This window comes from Hordeum vulgare, chromosome 7H (assembly GCF_904849725.1).
Source record: "Hordeum vulgare subsp. vulgare chromosome 7H, MorexV3_pseudomolecules_assembly, whole genome shotgun sequence".
Lineage (NCBI taxonomy): Eukaryota > Viridiplantae > Streptophyta > Magnoliopsida > Poales > Poaceae > Hordeum > Hordeum vulgare.
In genome coordinates, this window is record NC_058524.1 from 299,270,880 (window position 1) to 299,291,645 (window position 20,766).

Genomic DNA, 20,766 nt, shown 5'->3' on the forward strand with positions numbered 1-20,766 from the left:
TAAGCAGTGCTATAAGCCCATAGTGCATCGTCAAGTGTGCTAGACCAATTCTTCCGAGATCTATTGACGGTCTTTTGTAAGATCAATTTGATCTCCCTATTACTCAACTCCACTTGACCACTAGACTGAGGATGAGAAGGAGATGCAACTCTATGGTTGACATCATACTTAGCGAGCATCTTGCGGAAAACACCAAGAATGAAGTGTGAACCGCCATCAGTCATGAGATATCTAGGGACTCCATATCTTGGGAAAATGACTTCTTTAAGCATCTTACTAGAGGTGTGGTGATCAGCATTCTTTGTGGGGATAGCCTCTCCCCATTTAGTGACATAATCCACAACAACTAAGATGTGAGTGTACCCATTGGAACTCGGGAAATGTCCCATATAATCAAAGCCCTGGACATCAAATGGTTCAATGACAAGTGAATAGTTCATAGGCATTTCCTGACGCTTACTGATGTTCCCTATTCTTTGACATTCGTCACAAGACAAAACAAACTTACGGGCATCCTTGAAGAGAGTGGGCTAATAGAAACCTGATTGCAATACCTTATGAGCAGTTCTGTCTCCAGCATGGTGTCCTCCGTAGGCCTCGGAATGACACTTCTGCAAGATCTGTAGTTGTTCATGTTCAGGCACACAACGTCTAATGACATCATCTACTCATTCCTTATAAAGGTGAGGATCATCCCAAAAGTAGTGTCTCAAATCAAAGAAGAATTTCTTCTTTTGCTGGTAGGTGAAACTAGGTGGTATGTATTTGGCTACGATATAGTTTGCATAATGAGCATACCACGGTGCACTATGTGAAGTGCGGATGACATTCAATTGCTCATCAGGAAAGCTGTCATCAATAGGTCGTGGGTCATCAAGAACATTCTCTGGCCTAGACAAGTTATCTGCTACAGGGTTATCAGCACCCTTTCGGTCAACGACGTGCAAATCAAATTCCTGTAGCAGGAGAACCCATCTGATTAGCCTAGGCTCAGTGTCCTTCTTCTCCATGAGGTAGTTAATAGAAGCATGATCAAAGTGAATAGTGACTTTGTAGTCAACTATATAAGATCTGAACTTTTCACATGCAAATAAGACTGCTAAAAACTCCTTCTCTGTAGTGGCATAGTTTCTTTGGGCATTGTCTAAAGTTTTACTAGCATAGTGAATGACATTCAACTTCTTGTCAATTCTTTGTCCTAGCACAGCACCAACAGCATAATCACTAGCATCGCACATGATTTCAAAGGGCTTCTTAAGTATGTCGAAAGCTTCCTCACAATCCTCATCAAAAACAAAAGGAACATCCTTCTGCAAGAGGTTGGTAAGAGGCCTAGAAATCTTAGAAAAGTCTTTAATGAACCTTCAATGGAAACCAGCATAACCTGGGAAACTTCGTATACCTCTGATGTCTGTGGGGCAAGGCATTTTCTCAATTGCATCAACCTTAGCCTTATCAACTTCAATGCCTCTCTCACAGATTTTGTGTCCTAAGACGATGCCTTCATTAACCATGAAGTGGCACTTCTCCTAGTTCAAGACGAGGTTGGTATCTTTGCATCTCTGTAAGACTCGATCAAGGTTATTGAGGCAATCGTCAAAGAAAGAACCGTAGACGGAGAAATCATCCATGAAAACCTCAACAATATTTTCAAAAAGTCAGAGAATATAGCCATCATACATCTTTGAAAGGTGGCTGGTGCATTGCACAAGCCAAAAGGCATGCGGCTATAAGCAAAGGTGCCGAAGGGGCATGTGAAGGTGGTTTTCTCTTGATCAGATTGTGCAACAGGTATTTGCGAGAAACCTGAATAACCGTCTAGAAAGCAGAAGTGTGTGTGTTTAGATAGCCTTTCTAGCATCTGGTCAATAAACGACAAAGGATAATGGTCTTTTCTAGTTGCCTTGTTCAGTTTCCGGAAGTCTATCACCATCCTATAGCCAGTAATAATCCTGTGCGGGATTAGTTCATCCTTATCATTAGGAACGACGGTGATACCTCCGTTCTTAGGTATGGAATGTACTGGACTTACCCAATCACTATGAGCAACAGGATAAATGATTCCTGCTTCCAGAAGCTTTAATATTTCTTTTCTCACGACCTCTTTCATCCTAGGATTTAATCTCCTTTGATGATCAGCAACTGGCTTAGAATCAGGATCGGTTTTAATCATGTGCTGACATAGAGTGGGACTAATATCCAATAGCCTCACGGTGCTTCCTCAAAGTTTTAATAACTTATTCTCCTCGTGATTCGAGAGGTGAGCACTAATAATAATAGGATATATCTCCTTCTCATCAAGATAAGCATACTTAAGAGTAGCTGGTAACTATTTCAGCTCGAACACAGGATCACCCTTTGGTGGGGGAGGATCCCCAAGCAATTCAACAGGCACATTATTCTTGAGAAATTGATATTGTTCTAAGACAATTTCATCTATCTCATCTCTTTCCTCCATATGCATATCATTTTCATGCTCAAGCAGATATTTCTCTAAAGGATCCGTAGGAGGTACGACAATAGAGGCAAGAGCAATGATTTCATCCCTACGAGACGACTCTTTTTCATGGGGTTGTCTTCCAAACTTGGAGAAGTTAAATTCATGGGACACACCCTCGAAACTAACAGTGACAGTTTGTTTAATGCAATCAATGTGAGCATTGACAGTGTTGAGAAAGGGTCTACCAAATATGATGGGACAAAAGCTATCTTGTGCAGTACCAAGGACGAGGAAATCAGTAGGATACTTCGTCTTACCACAATTCCCACAATGGGTTCTACGTCTCTCACAATTCCCAGAGGGAAAATAGTGTCTCTATTAGCTAGCGTAATAGTGACATCAATGGGTTCTAACTCAGCAGGTGCAATCTCATCTTTGATTTCATCATATAGGGAACGGGGTATTGCACTAACACTAGCACCCATATCACATAAACCATGGTAACAGTGGTCTCCTATCTTGACAGAAACAACGGGCCGGCCAACTATAGGACCATATTTGTGTTTGCGTGAGGTTTAGCAATTCTAGCAGAGTCCTCTCAGAATTTGATAACATGCCCATCTATGTCTTCGGCTAAGATATCTTTGATAATAGCAACACTAGGTTCGACTCTAATTTCCTTAGGGGGTGCAAGTGGTCTAATGTAACCCCTACGTATCACAGTTGGAGCTTTAGAATAATCCTTTATCCTAGCAGGATAAGGTGGTTTCTCATCGTAGGCAAAAGGGACAACAGGATCACTAAAAGCAATGACTTTCTCCTCAACTAGATTGGTTTTGGCTATGTTGCTTTCTACAGGAGGATGATATTTAAACCACTTCTCTTTGGGAAGATTAACATGAGCAGCAAAAGATTCACATAGAGAAGCTACTATCTCAGAGTCAAGTCCATACTTAGCGCTAAAATCAAAGCTACTATCTAGAAGTGTTTGTCTCAACAAAAGATTTAATGCAATCAAACTGGAAACTCATACCTGACTCCTTACCTTCTTCCAGCTCCCAATCTTCATAGTTACGTTGGATTCTTCATAAAAGAATCGGTACAATAAATTTCACTTGTGATCAATATCCTTCTTCATAAAAGAACCGGTACAAGAAGTGTCAAGCATGGTACGATCTTCATGAGAAAGACGAGCATAAAAGTTTTGAGTGATAATTTCTCTCGAGAGCTCATGATTGGGGCATGAATATAGCATTGATTTAAGCCTCCCCCAAGCTTGAGCTATGCTTTCCCTATCACGAGGCCAAAAGTTATAAATATAATTCCGATCACGATGTACTAAATGCATAGGATAAAACTTTTGATGAAATTCCAATTTCAACCGATTGTAGTCCCAGGATCAAGTATCATCACATAGCCTATACCATGTCAATGCCCTATCCTTCAAAGATAAAGGAAAGACTTTCTTCTTTACCTCATCTCCAGGCAAACCCGCAAGCTTAAATAAACCACAAACTTCATCTACATAGATTTGATGCAAGTCTGGATGTGAAGCTCCATCTCCTCTAAAAGGATTAGCCAGCAGTTTCTCAAGCATACCCGAAGGGATTTCATAAAAGATATTTTTAGTAGGTACCTCAAGTTGAGGAACAACTCCTCGTGCTTCCGTTCGTGGTGAAGATACCCTGAACAAACTTCTCAAAGCAACAGTTTCCATAGTGACAAGTGACAATAAATTTCAGCACAGTATATAAATGTTTCCTTACCAAATTCCACTTACCAAAGGCGCTTCCTCCCCGGAAACGGCGCCAGAAAAGAGTCTTGATGACCCACAAGTATAGGGGATCAATCATAGTCCTTTCAATAAGTAAGAGTGTCTAACCCAACGAGGAGGATAAGGCTCTGATAAACGGTTTTCAGCAAGGTAATAACTGCAAGCACTGAAAGTAGCGGTAACAAGTGATGGTGTAGTGAGGCGAAATGTAGCAAGCAAAAAGTAACAAGTAACAAGTAGTAGCAACGGTGCAGCAAGTGGCCCAATCCCTTTTGTAGCAAGGGACAAGCATGAACAAAGTATTATAAGAGGAAAAACGCTCCCGAGGACACATGGGAATTTCTGTTATGCTAGTTTCATCATGTTCATATGATTCACGTTCGTTACTTTGATAGTTTGATATGTGGGTGCACCGGCGCTTGGGTACTGCCCTTACTTGGACGAGCATTCCACATATAATTAAGCCCTCTCGCAAGCATCCGCAACTATGAAAGAAGAATTAAGATAACGTCTAACCATAGCATTAAACTAGTGGATCCAAATCAGCCCCTTACGAAGCAACGCATATACTGGGGTTTAAGCTTCTGTCACTCCAGAAACCCATCATCTACTTACTACTCCCCAATGCCTTCCTCTAGGCCCAAATATGGTGAAGTGTTATGTAGTCGACGTTCACATAACACCACTAGAGGAAAAACAACATACATCGTATCAAAATACCGAACGAATGCCAAACTCACATGACTATTATTAGCATGACTTATCCCATGTCCTTAGGAACAAAAGTAACTACTCACAAAGCATAATCATAATCATGATCAGAGGTGTAATGAATAGCATGAAGGATCTAAACATAAACTCTTCCCCCAAGTAATCCAACTAGCATCAACTACAAATAGTAATCAACACTACTTGCAACCTTACAAGCGCCAATCAGAGCCGCGAGACGGAGATTGGTTATAAGAGATGAACTAGGGTTTGGAGAGGAGATGGTGCTGATGAAGATATTGATGGAGATGCCTCCCCTCCGACGAGATGAGTGTTGGTGATGACGATGGTGACGATTTCCCCCTCCGGGAGGGAAGTTTCCCCGGCAGGATCGTAATGCCGGAGCTCTAGATTGGATCTGCTCAAGTTTCGCCTCGTGGCGGCGGCGAAACCACGAAAAAGCTCCCGAATGATTTTTTCTGGAACGAAACCCATCATATAGAAAAAGAGCGGGGCTAGTGGGCCGCGAGGTTGCCCACAAGCCCTGTTGCCGCGGCCAGGGGGGTAGGTCGCGGCAACCAGGCTTGTGGGCCCCTGGTTGCTCCCCTCTGACACTTCTTTCGCCAATTATTTTTTATAAAATCCAAAAAAATCCACGTTGATTTTTAGGACATTTGGAGTTGTGCAGAATAGAGCACTCAGACTTGCTCCTTTTCCAGTCCAGAATTCCTTCTCCTGGTATTCTCCCTCTTCAAATAAACCTTTCAAAATAAGAGAGAAAAGGCATAAGTAAGGTTCCACAAAGTATAATAACAGTCCATAAAGCGATAAATATCAACATGAATGCATGATGCAAAATGGACGTATCAATGACCCGGTCCTTGGGGGTTGCAGGTCGAAAGTTTTTCCTACATCAAGACACGGCTCATCTTTCAAAAGATGACCGGGCCCTTGCGGGTTACAGGTCAAAAGTTTTTTCCACAATCAAGACCCGGCTCATCTTTCAAAAGATGACCCGACCCTTGGGGGTTACAGGTCCAAAGTTTTTCTACATTAAGACCCGACTCATCTTTCAATAAGATGACCCGGTCTTTGGGGGCTAATGAGGAGGGTATGCATTAAGGTGTACCTCATGTTTATTCTTCATCATATGGAGCAGATTCTTCTCCATTTCATAACTTGTTTCCAAGAGACTTGCGAAGCCAGAGCAGAGCTCTTTAAACTCAAGATTTTCATATTGAGAGAGTTTGGCCTTGAAAATTTCATGTCCAATGGAAGGATGGGACGATGTTGATACATGCTTCGATAAGATTGCCGAAGCCGGCTTAGAGAAGCTAGTACCAGTAATGATTACAGCGTCAGGATCTTCAGTCGCCATCAACGGATTTGGTGGGTTGGGCGCTTCCATCCCTTCCTTGGGAGAACTTGGAAGGTCAACTCGGTCATCAGATGTATCTTTTGCCGAGTCAGCACGGGCCGATGTTGGGATTTCTTTAAGTTCTGGAGCCGGGGTGGAAGTTGAGCCACCAGTTTTTCTCTTCTTCGATTGCACTCTAAGGAAAAGAGGGTCATGCTTAAAGCAATCATCATCATCATCAGGAAAAACATAAGTATTATAAGGACTTACCCTTGTACGCGAATCATTGGCGGAAGGGCCGACATCACTGAGTCGCCCGACGAAAGTGGACATTGATAAAGGATACCTCATTTTGCCGTTTCTTGGTAGGAGTTTTCACTCGTAACCCGGACACCAAATCTCCCGAGTGGCTCCGAGTCTTCCGATAGGAAGCGTGTTGCGCCTTCTTCAAGAGCAAATTAGGATCCAGACAAGCATTCGGGTGAGACATGGGAACTTTCCCAAACCCGCCTGGCCGGCATAGGCGGAGGAGAAGATGATTCGGAAGAAATAGAAATTACCTCTACGGCGTCATCTTGGCTTTCATTATCATCATTCTATACATAAGAGATGCAGAAATATAAGCACAAATTAGAGCAATGGGTGTCAAGACAAAGAAGATATAATTTTACCTCTGAAGACGCCTCGCCGACTTGGTATTCGTCCACATCAGACGATTCGGCGATGGCGGTTTCTTTTTACCCTTGGTTTTCCTCTTTGGAGGCGGTCTGGCTTGCTTCAGGGCCATCTTCTTCGGCCTTTTCGACCAGAATGGTCACCTTTCTGAAGTGGAATTTTCATTATGCAAATCAGAATCCGAGTATGTCGGGAAGAATGAACCATGGGCGGGTTAAATTATTTACCTTAGGAGCCGGGTTAATCTTGCACAATGGCTTAAGCCCTATCTGGCTACACATGGCCAAGGGCTCGCCAGTTAGCTTCTTGATGATAGTCACAATATCTTCCTCTGTGAGTGCTGTGCAGAAGTAGCATTGGGGGTGGTCCAAAGTATCATCAAACGCACACATCAAGCCATCTCGGCGACTCAAGGGAAGGATGCGCCATTCCACCCAGCAGGGAATCAGATCAACTCCAGTAAGACCATTGTTTGTTAAAGATCATAACTCGGATAGCACTGGAATGAAATCCGACTCCTCTTCTTCGGCGAGCTTGTGTGGGAGTTTGAAGTTTGTAGGCAGACGTTCCTTCCTATAGCCGAGGAGTTTGTTTTCACCCGGAGGGGAAGTGTCCTAGCAATAAAACCAAGACTCGCCCCAGCCTTTGGGATCGCGAGGCATGGCGAGTGACGGGAATGAGCTGTCCCTGCGTCGTTGAACGTTGACCCCTCCAAGTTCTAAGCTAGGGCCGTTGGCAAACTGAGTCTGGCGATTCAAATGGAAGAAGTACCAAAACAAAGGGACCGATGGTTCCATTCGCAAGTAAGCTTCACAGAATACTTGGAACTGGCATATGTTGCTGATCGAGTTGGGGCCCAGGTCTTGGAGGCAGACGTTCATGAAGGCCATAGCATCTCTGAGGAACTTTGCTCCTGGTGGCTTAAACCCCCGTTCGAGGTGCTCAGCAAAAACAACTACCTCCCCTTCCTTCAGGTTGGGGATTTCTTCGCCTAGTCCGGATCGCCATCCGATAACTTCCTTCGGGTCAAGATTCCCCGTTTTCACACAATCATTGAGGAAGGCGTCATCAACTTTGGTCGGGAGCCAATCGGCATTGAAAACGGTACCCATAGCTACAAAGGAAAAGGTCACGGGTAAGTTAACCCGCCGAACATTTGTCGAGTGGCTGAGGGAATCTGTTAACTCGCCAATAAGGGACCAGATCTGGGCACAAGGGCGACTTAGGAATTTCCTATTTACTCAGAGAAGGTATCCCAGGGCATTGAGGACATGCGGTAAAATGCTGAAGTGCGGATCTATAAACAGGTTTCTTCACAGCAGGCAGTTAAATATTGATCTACGAATGAGTTAAAATGAATGGAAAAGGGTCTGGATAAGGTGAAACAGACCATGGCTAGGGTAAATGCAGTAAGGGTCATCTGACCGAAGCCTTTTTGATTCCTCAAACAGCAGCTAATCGATTGAGGATACGGTCGATACTATCGTGCCTATTATTAATATGAATCAATCAGTATATGTGGAGGTGTTCTAAGAAACCGGCAGACGACGAACATCGAGGAGTAAAGATCTATTTATAATGGCGAACGACTGACCTGATGATGGCGTTTGGAAGCTACCGTGGGAGATCCGCGGTGAATGTCACGTCCTTGGTTGGCTCGGAGATGCGTCGGACGCAATGGCCGCTGATGGAGTTCCTCGGGCGTCGACGGAGTTCTTGGTGCGGTCGCGAGGAAGAAGAGACAGTCGAAGTGAGTAGGTGGAGATGCTTTTCATTCCCTTTCCCGAGCCTATTTAATGGGACGGGCGCTGGAATCAAGGCGCCTCGAGCGGGAACCAAAAAAGACAAGTTAAAGATTCACAATAATAGCGACAATATTTTCGGGATATCTGTGCCGCGAGATCTGTTGGGGAGTGCATCATCATTTTTCCGAGATTAAAGGGATAAGATGATGTCATCGAGATATAGTTCGGCGGCTTGGATATTTTTGTGAAGTATGGCGGCTTAAGCGTATGATGCATACAAGGAGCGGAATGAGTAGCCCCTAAACTAGGTAAGGGTTTATTGGCGTGAACAGGTTAAAGTCAATCTGGTGCCTAATGTTGGGGATATTATCTGCAAAATGACCCACCATAGTTGGGCCGGGTCACCGTATGGGCGACTCATCCTTTGGCGATACAAGATCTACACGGACGGTTCAAGATCTACACGGACGATAGGCCATCGAGGAGGTTTCCAGTATTGGAAAGTACGGCGACTTAGAGATAAAGGAAACCACGATCTGTATCATGGTTGGGACTTTTGTCAACCCTAAGGCCTCGACCTATATATAAAGGCGAGTCCCGGCGAGGATAGCGCAGGTTAAAAATCATCGAGAGCTAGGTCAGGCGAGTTACGCCATCCTTGTAATCGAAACACCATCAATACAACATAGAGCAAGACGTAGGCTTTTACCTCCTCACGAGGGGCCGAACCTGGGTAAATCCGAGTCTCGCTCCCGTCTAACCCCTTTGAGTCGCCACCAAGGTGCGATGGCTCCATCATTAAGTCCTTTCACTAGGACATCTGCCGTGACAAAACCACAACACCAGCTGAATAGGGGGAGAACTCGTTGTGCAAGCCGATTTGTCTATGTGTTCGGATGTCTAAGACCATCCAGATCAGCGTGGGAGGCCAGTTCAGGGGCTACTAAGGGAGTTCCTAATTAATGGTTCCTCGGGCAGTCGGGTTGTCCCTTATGGGCCGATCATATGGGTTGCGCCATTGAAGACCGGATTATCTGACAACTGCGTAATCAAGATGGAAAGTTCCAAAGACTAGGCATGTAGTCCAAGGCAGGCAGACCAGTTCGACCCATCTACCCCCGATCTAAGTTGGTAACATGTAACCCTAGGGGCCCTGGTGTATATAAACAAGAGGCTCTTATATGTAGAGGCATGTTATCTCACCTAGGGTTTACCTCGTACGATTTTGAGGTAGATCAACCACTACTGGAATCTGCTAGTTTGCCGATAGCTTTAAGCTTTGCCGTCAGCAATTTCACGGGGCTGAGGGCAAAGAGACTTTGCCCTCAGCCAAAATAAAAGCTGACGGCATAGGAGGGGCTGACGGCAAATAAAATATATGTCGTCCGCTTTATCTAAGCCGGTAGCCAGCTGACGGCAAAGGACAAAAAAAGCTGTCGGCATAGAAAGGCTGACGGCATAGGGGCTAACACAGTCGCCGCCTCGACCAGAAAAAAAAACGGGGGCTCTCTTTGCCGACAGCCAGCTGAGGGGAAAGACTAACGGCTGTCTTTGCCGACAGCTGGCTGAGGGCAAAGAAAAAAAAACTGCCTTATCCCCCGTGCCTACCTCTTCTCTCTCTCTCACCGTTCTCTCTCTCATCCTCCCACACGCATACAGCTGCTCTCCCCTGCACTGCGCCGCGCCGCGCCGGCCCCCGCCGCCGCCCCGGCCCCCGCCGCCGGAGTCCCCTCCTCCTCCTCCGGCTCGGGCCCCCGCCGCCCTGGCCCCCGCCGCCCCCCGCCGCCGGAGTCCCCTCCTCCTCCTCCGGCTCGGGCCCCCGCCGCCCCGGCCCCCGCCGCCCCCCCCGCCGCCCCGGCCCCCGCCGTCGGAGTCCCCATCCTCCTCCTCCGGCTCGGGCCCCCGCCGCCCCCCCACCGCCAGCCGCCGGACGACGAGGCGCCGCCCGCCCCGGCCCCCGCCGCCCCCCCCGCCCGACGCCGCTGGAGTCGCCTCCTCCTCCTCCGGCTCGGGCCCCCGCCGCCCCCCCGCCGGCAGCCGCCGGACGAATTAATCGGGTCAGGCCCCTACTCGTTCGCCCTTGTCTCTGCCCCTGCATGGAAGAAAAAGCATCCCGGGTCAGAAGAGTAGAGAAAAATCAACTAGTTTACCACTGTTAAGATTACCTTATCTTTGCTACTTAGGGTGCGTTTGGAAGCTAAGTATTTTTAAGGTTTTCTAGGAATACTGTGGTTTATGAAAAAAGTTCAGTATTAAATACTTTAAGGTGTTTGAATTAAAAAAATACTGCAGCCTAACAAACCATAGTATCTCTAAAACTATGGTATTATTGTAGTATTTGAAAAAGAGGTCGGGACCTCTTTATTTAAAACTGAGAAACGCTGGCTCATTGGTCTCTCTAAATCCATCAACTTATGACCAATAGTTGCTAGACGATAGATCTATCTGGCCAGTCAGGCAAGATCGAGGTGTGCATACTGCATAGATGTACGTATGACTTAGCACCGGCCGGAAACAAGTGCACGCGGAGGCGATTCTTACAGGGGTGTGTTGCTTCTGATCACTTCTAGACGCACGAGCTGCACCTTCACTGCCTGTCACAACGCTCCGCCTTTGATGCATCACAAGAGATAACTCGACTATGTATTCTAGCACTACAGAGAGAACCTGCTCATGCCCAACATGCATACGGTGCCTGTCAGCACGAGTTGATCCGGCCGTGAGTACAGCTGAGTTAGGTTTGGCTATAGTTATCGTCAAGATTATCCATGCAACAACAGAACAATCTTTCAAAATTAGAGAAACTTACTAAAAATTGCCATTTGCCAAACGCCTCCACAGTTTTACCAAAAATGAGAAAAAAAACTACGCTTTTTAGAAACCAAAAGTATTTATTGCCCACACACGAAAATACTGAGGTTTTGTAATACTATTGTTTTGAAAAAACCGCATTACCAAACTAGGCCTTAGTTTTTTTAATTTACTTACTCGTAGTTTTTTTAGTTTACCACTGTTCAGCAAAAATACACTCACAAAATAATCAAGATATTTTCCAATTCACTGATTTATCAGCCAATGTATTGCTTATCAGTGGGTGATCATGCTAAGATTACCTTATCTTTGCTACTTATCATTTGGGTCAATTTATTGTTGTGACAAGTGATTAATCGGGTCTGGCCCCTCTGATTCATTTTTGAAAAACAACAGTACTTCACCATGACCCAGTGAAAAGATCATCAGTAATTGGCCCGTGAAAATTAAATAAATAAGAATAACGTATGAGCAAGATTTTGCCATCTCTAGTTGGGATCATTCTAGATTTTTAAACTACATGAGCAAGATTATACCATCAACAACTGAGTGAAGCTAAGGTTGGTCTTGTAACCTTCAGGCTCCTTGGAATTATCCCTATAAACTCTATCATTTGCAACTTCTGCACCACCACCACCTGCCACTCCCCCCGTCTCTTGTTTGTATACCTTTTCCTAACCTCAAAGCCTTTCTGCCCACCGTAGCTAAGCCAATATGACCAAGCCTCGTCTGAGCTTCTAAATTCCATGCCAACATAAGGTACCAAACTAGGCAATACAACTCTGCAAAGTAGAACGTGGTGCAGTTGTAAAAAACTTGGACTATATGTTAAGAGAGAGAGAGAGATACGTTAGAGATATTATTTTTTGAGATAGAGATACGTGAGGGATGCGTAACTGACAAAAACGGATATGTGAGAGATTGAATTGGAAATATCTGGTATTTCCATAGTATAAAAATAACAAAATATATATTGCAAACTTCATATTATATAGAGTAATCTACACCGTAAAGATATGGACATTCAGAGTTTTAGAAAAATGCATTTAAATGATAGATGTTAGTATTAGTTAGCTTAATTACCGCGAGTGCGTATTTGTGTTGATTGAGTGCATTTAAATGTGCAGTAGCTTCTCCGCGAGGGATTGGTTTTCGATGACCTCCCCTGCATTCGAAAGTGAGCACATTTGTTAACTCCTCCTCCACCCCCTTTATTTTGCTCTGTTCCGGCCTTCGTGCTGATGACACTATCTAGCTAAGTATTTTTAGTATTAAAATGCAAAGGTGTTGCGTAACCAATAGGCGTCTCCCGTTCGAAAGGGTTCCTGTCATAAATATGCATGCATTTGCATATTTATAATGGTGATTCTTTCAAATTGTCCAACGTTATCCATGGACAGACCGGGTATGTGTAGATTGGGTCGTTTCCCACGCTTTGCTCCGGATCCCATGCAGAGTTTCGACAGCGCCTCCTTGTTGTTCTCCGGGTACACATCCTCTCGGTTAGTTGCCGAGACGTGTATCACGAGAACAGCGGGGAGGTGCTGCCGAAATTTTGCGTTGGGTCGGGAGCAGAGCAGTGGGAAATGACCCAATCTACACATACTCGGGTGGGATTAGGACCCATCTTTACCTAGTAGCTGGTAGGTGTGCATGCCGTGCATCCCAATGTATTAACCATGATTAAAAAATGGCCATAATTAATTTAACATACTTGATGAATTGATATTTTATATTGTTTTATATGTGGATACTATGTAGCTAGCTTGCCAGAATGACTGATCGTGAATGGATGTACACCGGTCACCATAGTCAGAGAGATATGACCGATGAATGGTTGAGCAAAACCTATGAATTTGTGGAAACGGCATTTTCTAAAGGCCAGCCAAAAACATGGTGCCCCTGCACTAAGTGCAAGAATTATTCGCGATAGACAAAGGATGTAATGGGTAAACACCTGCAGATGCGTGGTTTTACTCCCGGCTATACCTTGTGGACATTTCATGGTGAGTCGGCCCAACGTAACAGAGACGAGGTGTTGCGTCGGCGCACCGATGATCATGGTACAGGGATTGAAGACATGGTGAATGACTTTGATGATGCTCGGAACAAGGAAGAAGAGATGGAGGAATCCGCGAAAGCCTTCTATGCCATGTTGGAGTCTTCAAAACGTCCTCTTCACGAGCACACTAAGATTTCTCAGCTAGATGCCATCGCACAAGTAATGGCTCTGAAAGCCCAGTTCAACATTGGAAGAGATCTGTTTGACTCAGTGATGACCCTATTTGGGCGCTTTTTACCAGAAGGTCATATTATGCCTTCAAACCTATATGAGTCAGACAAAATCCTTAGTGCACTCAAGATGCCGTATGAGCAGATACATGCTTGTGAGAAGGCATGTGCCTTATTTAGGAAAGAGTATGCGGAGGAAACATATTGTCCATTTTGCAAGTCCTCCAGATATGTTGAGGTAGAAAACGGTGAAGGTGAGAAGAAGCAGAGCAAAATCCCCGTGAGTGTCCTACGGTATCTGCCGATCCTACCAAGACTTCAACGACTTTACATGCTCGAAGAAACAACAAAACAGATCACATGGCACAAACATGGAATTAGGAAAGAATTAGATGAACACGGAGTTCCGATGTTGGTACACCCTTCAGATGGTGACGCATGGAAGGCATTCGATAGTATACATAAGGAAAAAGCTAAAGAACCAAGGAATTGTCGAATCGCCATCAGCCTCGATGGGTTCAATCCTTTTGATATGACGGCTACCCAATATAGTTGCTGGCCTGTATTTGTCATTCCGCTCAATCTTCCACCATCATCCATTATGCAAAGAAAGCACATATTTCTGACATTGATAGTTCCAGGGCCAAAATACCCGGGGAAGAATATGAGTGTGTACATGCAACCGCTGATGGATGACTTGAAAGAAGCTTGGGTGAATGGGGTCAACACATATGACGCAGCTAAGAAAGAGAACTTTCAAATGTATGTTTGGTACCAATACTCGTTGCATGATCTGCCAGCATTTGCGCTTTTCGTTGCCTGGTGTGTGCATGGATGGTTCCCACGCCCACAATGCAAGGCAGCTCTTAAGTTTCATTGGTTGCCGGCGGGTGGGAAATATTCCTGCTTTGACTTGCATAGACAGTTCTTGCCTATGGACCATCCATTCAGAAAAGACAAGAAGAATTTCATGAAAGGTAAAGTTGTCAAACACTCTGTACCACCTGCGTTGACGGGGGCACAAATTAACGAACAGTTAAAATCTATGGAGCCTGATCCAAACCGTCCAGGGTATTTCTTGGGTTATAATGAGGAACACGCCTGGACCCACAAGCCATGCATCTGGGATCTCCCCTACTTTGAAGACCTCTTACTTCCACACAACATTGACATGATGCACACTGAAAAGAATATCGCCGAGGCCCTTCTTGGCACATTTTTTGGCACTGATAAGGGCAAAGATAATACAAAGGCTAGAGTTGACCAGGAGACTCTGTGTGATAGGCCATCACTAAACATGCGAGAACCGAAAGGAAGAAAAAATTGGTCCAAACCACGTGCCTGGTACAATCTTGAGAAGGGAGCAATAAGGGAAATCCTCTTGTGGGTGCAAAAAAAGTTGTTGTTCCCCGATGGGTATGCTGCGAATCTAGCGAGGGGAGCGAGCATTGAAAAAATGAAAATTTTCGGGCTCAAGAGTCATGATTGGCACATATGGCTTGAGCGGATAATGCCGGTGATGTTGCGTGGCTATATCCCCGAGGCTGAATGGCTAGTATTGGCCGAGTTGAGCTATTTCTTCCGTGTTCTTTGTGCTAAAGAGTTGTCGCGTGCCTTGATAGATGACATGGAAGAGTTGGCGCCTGAGTTGCTCTGCAAGTTAGAGAAGATTTTTCCACCCGGCTTCTTTAATCCGATGCAACACATGATTTTGCATCTCCCAACCGAGGCAAGATTGGGTGGCCCTGTGCAAAATCGTTGGTGTTACGCAACTGAAAGAATGCAGAAGACACTTCGAGGAAAATGTAAAAATAAACGTAGAATTGAAGCATCGATGGCCGAGGCGTTCATTACCGAGGAGGCGGCAAATTTCGTAACAGCACACTATGATGCCGCTATGCACAGCTTGCATAATCCAAAGCCTCGGTACAATCTGGGCAACCCCTAACGACGTGAATCCAATCTCAGCCTTTTCAAAGGGAAGCTCGCACCTTCTGGTGTGGGAAAACCAAAGTTGCTGTTCGTCGAGGAGTGGCGCACACTAACGATGTATATATTGAACAATTTAACAGAAGTTCGGCCATACATCGAGTAAGTGCTCTGTACATTGTTTCGCAACTTTTAATAAGTTTTGTGTCTAACAACTATTATTAATTGATACAGTCGATACGTCGAACAATTATCGAATGGTGTTGCAATCGAGAAAGAATCCATTCTCGAGTATGAACTTCTTGAAAAGACAGGAGGCGGCTATCCCGGTTTCATCTCTTGGTTCAAAAAAACGGCTAATTCAGATGAGCAAGTCGACGATGAATTGAGACAAATAGCTAATGGTTTTGACTTTAAGGTCCGTACATTTCAGAAATACGACATCAACGGGTATCGCTTTCGTACTGCTAGCAAAGAGCTTTCAATGCCCGGTCGAAAAACAAACAATTCCGGTGTCTCTGCTATAGGCGAGGGAGGTGTCGAGTATTATGGAAGACTTGAAGAAGTCTACGAACTTCATTATTATGGTGAAAATCCTCCGAACGTTGTTGTGTTCAAATGTCATTGGTTCGATCCTACTAAGACAAGACGGACTCATGAACATCTTGGGATTGTTGAAATTCGACAAGACAGGCAGTTAAGCGGTGCCGATGTCTATATTGTGGCTCAACAGGCCACCCAAGTTTTCTATCTGCCATACTGTTGTCAACGTGTTAAGAACCTAGAAGGTTGGTATGTCGTGTTCGATGTGCCGCCACATCTTAGACCACCTCCCCCAAATGAAGACGATAATGAACCTCAAATTGACCCAATAACATATGATGGAGAATTTTTCCAAGAATCACGTGGTGTCAGACGTCGTACCCGAAACTGCTCTACGTCCACCCTGAACACGGAGGAACAAGACTCACGTGATGATGACGAAGAAGTGGAAGTAGAAGAAGTTACCAATGCCGATGAGCTATCAATGCTTGATCGGTTACAAAAAGGCCTTCCACATGATGTCCTTGAACCCGATGACGATATCAGTCATGACGACACGTGTGATACTGATGATGATTTTGCTTCAATTGACCATGGAGAAGAGACAGATGATCCAGACTATTAGTACTTAGTATGCATCCAAACATTGTTGTTTAATTATTCAATTATTAGTTGAATTATTCATGTATTTATTATTGTTCACTTAATTATTGTCCTTGAATTTGTACTAATTATTTAACTATTTATCGTTACAGGTGGTGAAACATGGCAGGCGGGGATAAGTTGAGGATAGCACCTGGGCAGCTACGGAGAACTTTGTTGCAGAGCTTTGCCGAGGAGCCCCGTGGGAGAGGCGTAGGAAAGAAGAGAGGCAGAGGACGTGGTCGTGGGAGAGGGAGGCTGCATGATAGGAGCCAGTCGCCACCACCCTCGGCCACTTCATCCTTGCAGACGAGGGTGTCGCCGGTGCGGGATCCTACCGTCCAGGAGGAGACACCGATGCAGGGGGCTAAGGTGGAGGCTGAGGCGGAGGGTGAGGGTGCTGAGGCGGAGGCTGAGGCAGAGGGTGCTGAGGCGGAGGGTGCTGAGGCGGAGGGTGCTGAGGCGTTGGCTGAGGCGGAGGGTGCTGAGGCGGAGGCTGAGGGGGCTGCCAGCAAGTCGGTCTACCAACGTGGTATGACACGAGTTCCAGACCGATTGGACTTGCAGCACATGCCACTAATTAAGCTAGAAGGCGAGAAGTAAGTTGATATATATTGTGTACCTTATATCATTATATTTCACCAAGTAGCTAATGTCTTTGCCTTATCATTATGTAGGGGGTGGGATTACCCGCAGAATACCCGGAATCCAAACTGCCTCCTTGGTGCTTTACTTAGGGAGCACTTCCCCGGGATAGTGCAGTTGCCCGGTGAGGGTATGGTTCCCGAGCCAGGACTCAACTGGGAGCACTACCAAGCCGCTCTGCTCCTGGAAAACACACATGTCAATGGTGTTGTTTGCGTGAGCGTGGCCGACAAGGTGTTGGCTGATTTTTGGGTAAGTATACAATGTTATATATTGTTATTTCCTTCCAAATCATTTCACTATTCATCTGTGCATCTATTTGGCATAATTGCAGAGTCACTTTAGGGTCGAGGAGGGGACGGAGGAGGCAGCCAAGAAGAACCTCGTGAAAGAGTGCAAGAGTTTATTGAATAACACGAGGCACGAAATGCGTGTTCAGGCTGTTCGAGATTGGTACGCCAAGCAAGGGGAGCCGAAGACAAAGACTGAATGTCGAAAGATTTTCCTTGATAAGACCGAGTACATGGAGGTATGTACATTCTAAAGATCAATTCTTAGGGCTAGTTAGGTCTATTTAGTTATAATACTTAGTTTCATTCTTCATTAACTTACATTCATAGGTGCCCCCGAGATGGTTGGCCGATAAGATGGATTGTTGGGAGATGATAGTGGCAGGTGGTGCACAGAGGCTTGGTTGAGCACCCACACTATGGCCAAGGACCGTCGTGCCCAACTGGTTGGTGTGCCAGACCACCAAGGCAATGCCAACATCAAGCAATACGCCAAAAAATGGGTATGTGTGCCTTGTTTTGTTTCATCTATAATTCGTTCGTTCATGATTTTTGTTGTACTAATTCTGTCTTTTCGTGTAGGCCAAACACAATAACCAGCCCGAGCCTGAGGGATACGCCGCGTTTAGCATGGCCCATAAGGGCTCGTACAAGACGGCGAAGGCATATTCTGAGGGGGATGGGCCGTCGGCGTACACAAGCCGGTCCGCCTACAACAAGATGACGTCTTATTCTGAGGTGGTCAAACAGCTGCGCGGGCCTGACTTTGACCCGAGCCAGAATCCTATCGATCCAGAGGCGTTAATGATCTCTGGTGGCGGTAAGAGTCATGGCACGCTGTCCATGTGTGATGGCTTCGTCCATATCACTGAGACTCTATCTCAGATCAAGTCGAGGCAAACGAGCTCGGCTCCTGCAATACGGCAACGCGCGAGGCCAGTTGATCTTGCCATCGAGGTTAGTTTTCTTCATTAGTTCTTTCGTTCTTTTGTCCCTCGATGGATGATGAAAATTCCTTTTGAGGAGTGGTTGCAGGCCGCACTTATGAAGGAGAGGGAGGCCACCAGGCTCTTGTTGGAGGAGAGGGACCGGAATACCCAGAGGTTGCTTGACGAGGAGAGGGCACGCAATAATGCCCATGCGAAGGCCATGCACGACTTCGTTGCGGTAAGTCAGTTGTGTGAGAAGCAAGGCCATGTGTGAGACGCAACAAGGCTATTTCTTTGACTCCTCGAAAACTAATTTGCAGGCTATGTGTGAGAAGCAAGGTTTGCCTCCCCCTCCGCCGATGCCTTCTCCGGTGGGAACGGTGAGTTCCCTTTCAATGACTGACCTTGCACGGTCTTATACCATTGTCTGTTGCCGTGCTAACCACATATTTTAACTCTTGCCTTGTTGCAGCATCATTCAAGAGTTGAATCCCACGATCCCTTTGCTTCTCCTGGTGAGAGCCCTAGCAATCCAGCGACCAACGGAGATGCAGCTTCTCCTTCGTTTCCTGGCACTTGGTATGTTATTCCTCTCCTTCTTATTCTTCTTATTGTTTAGATCAACTTAGATTATGCCAGGCTTTAATTAGCTTAGTAAATTCTAGTTGATATTAGCCATGGTTTAGTTAGCTTAGTAAATTCTAGTTGATATTAGAGCTCAAAAATGACATAATTAGTTTAGAAAGTTTTAAAAGAAACCAGAAGAGAAGAACAAACAAGAGATGAAGAAATAAGAGAAGAAGAAAGAGGAGAAAAAGATAACTTCTCTTCTTTCTTTTTCTCTATCTTCTTCTTCTTCTTCTTCCACTTCTTCCACTTCTTCTTCTTGTTCTTCTTCTTCTTCTTCCCCTTCTTCTTCTAATTGCTTAGCTTAATTTAGGTAACTTCTTTCTTATTGTATTCTTCTTCTAAATTCTTTCTCATTATGCAGATTTTGATAAAGCAGCATGGCATATGGATGGATGCTCGAGACTTTTTAATGCACTTGTGTAGTCCTAGATGAACTTTGTAATGCAATTGTATTTGTGGATGCACTTTTGATGCTTTGTAATACTTTGTGATCTTGTTTGCACTTTAATGACATATATTCGTGTTGTTTGCACTTGTGTTGTGCTGTCCGTACTTTGTGATGCACTTGTGGTGCTGTTTAGGGGCAGATTCAATATATATATATTGCTGTTTGTATCGATGTTTTGCAAATGCAGGGAATTAACAGAAAACAAATATGGAAAAAAAGAAAAGAGGGTCTTTGCTGACAGCTCACTGACGGCAACGCCTTTGCCATTGATGGGCTGTCGGCAAAGAGGACACGTGGCGGCAGCCTGTGCATTCTCGCAACTCTGGGCATCACAATTTTTCGGCTTTGCCGTCAGCTGGGACAAAGCTGTCGGCAAAGAGGCGGCCAAGGGGACTCAGGGGTAGGCTTTGCCGTCAGCTGGGACAAAGCTGTCGGCAAAGAGGCGGCCAAGGGGACTCAGTGATAGGCTTTGCCGTCAGCTAGGCTCTAGCTGTCGGCAAAGAGGCGGCCAAGGGGACCCAGGTGTTTGGGCTTTGCTGTCAGCTCTGCTGCGGCTGTGGGCAAAGAGGGGAGGCTTTGCCGTCAGCTTTGCTACGGCTGTGGGCAAAGCCTACCGTTAGCCTTCTAACGGAGCTCGGCCTGCGCCGTTGCCGCCACTTCTCTTTGCCGTCAGCCCGTGCCACAAGGCTGATGGCAAAGTCTTTGCCGTCGGTGGAGCTCTGGCTGTCGGCAAAGAAGGTGATTGCCGATAAAATCTTGGCCGACACCTTTGCCGACAGCTCACTGACGGCAAAGCCTTTGCCATCAGTTAAACTGTCCTTTGCCGTCAGCTCTGGCTGTCGGCAAACCAGCAGATTCCAGTAGTGAACTATGTAACCATTGTTCCCCATCAATATAATCAAGCAGGACATAGGATTTTACCTCCTTAGGAGGGCCTGAACTGGGTAAACATCGTATCCCCCGCATTC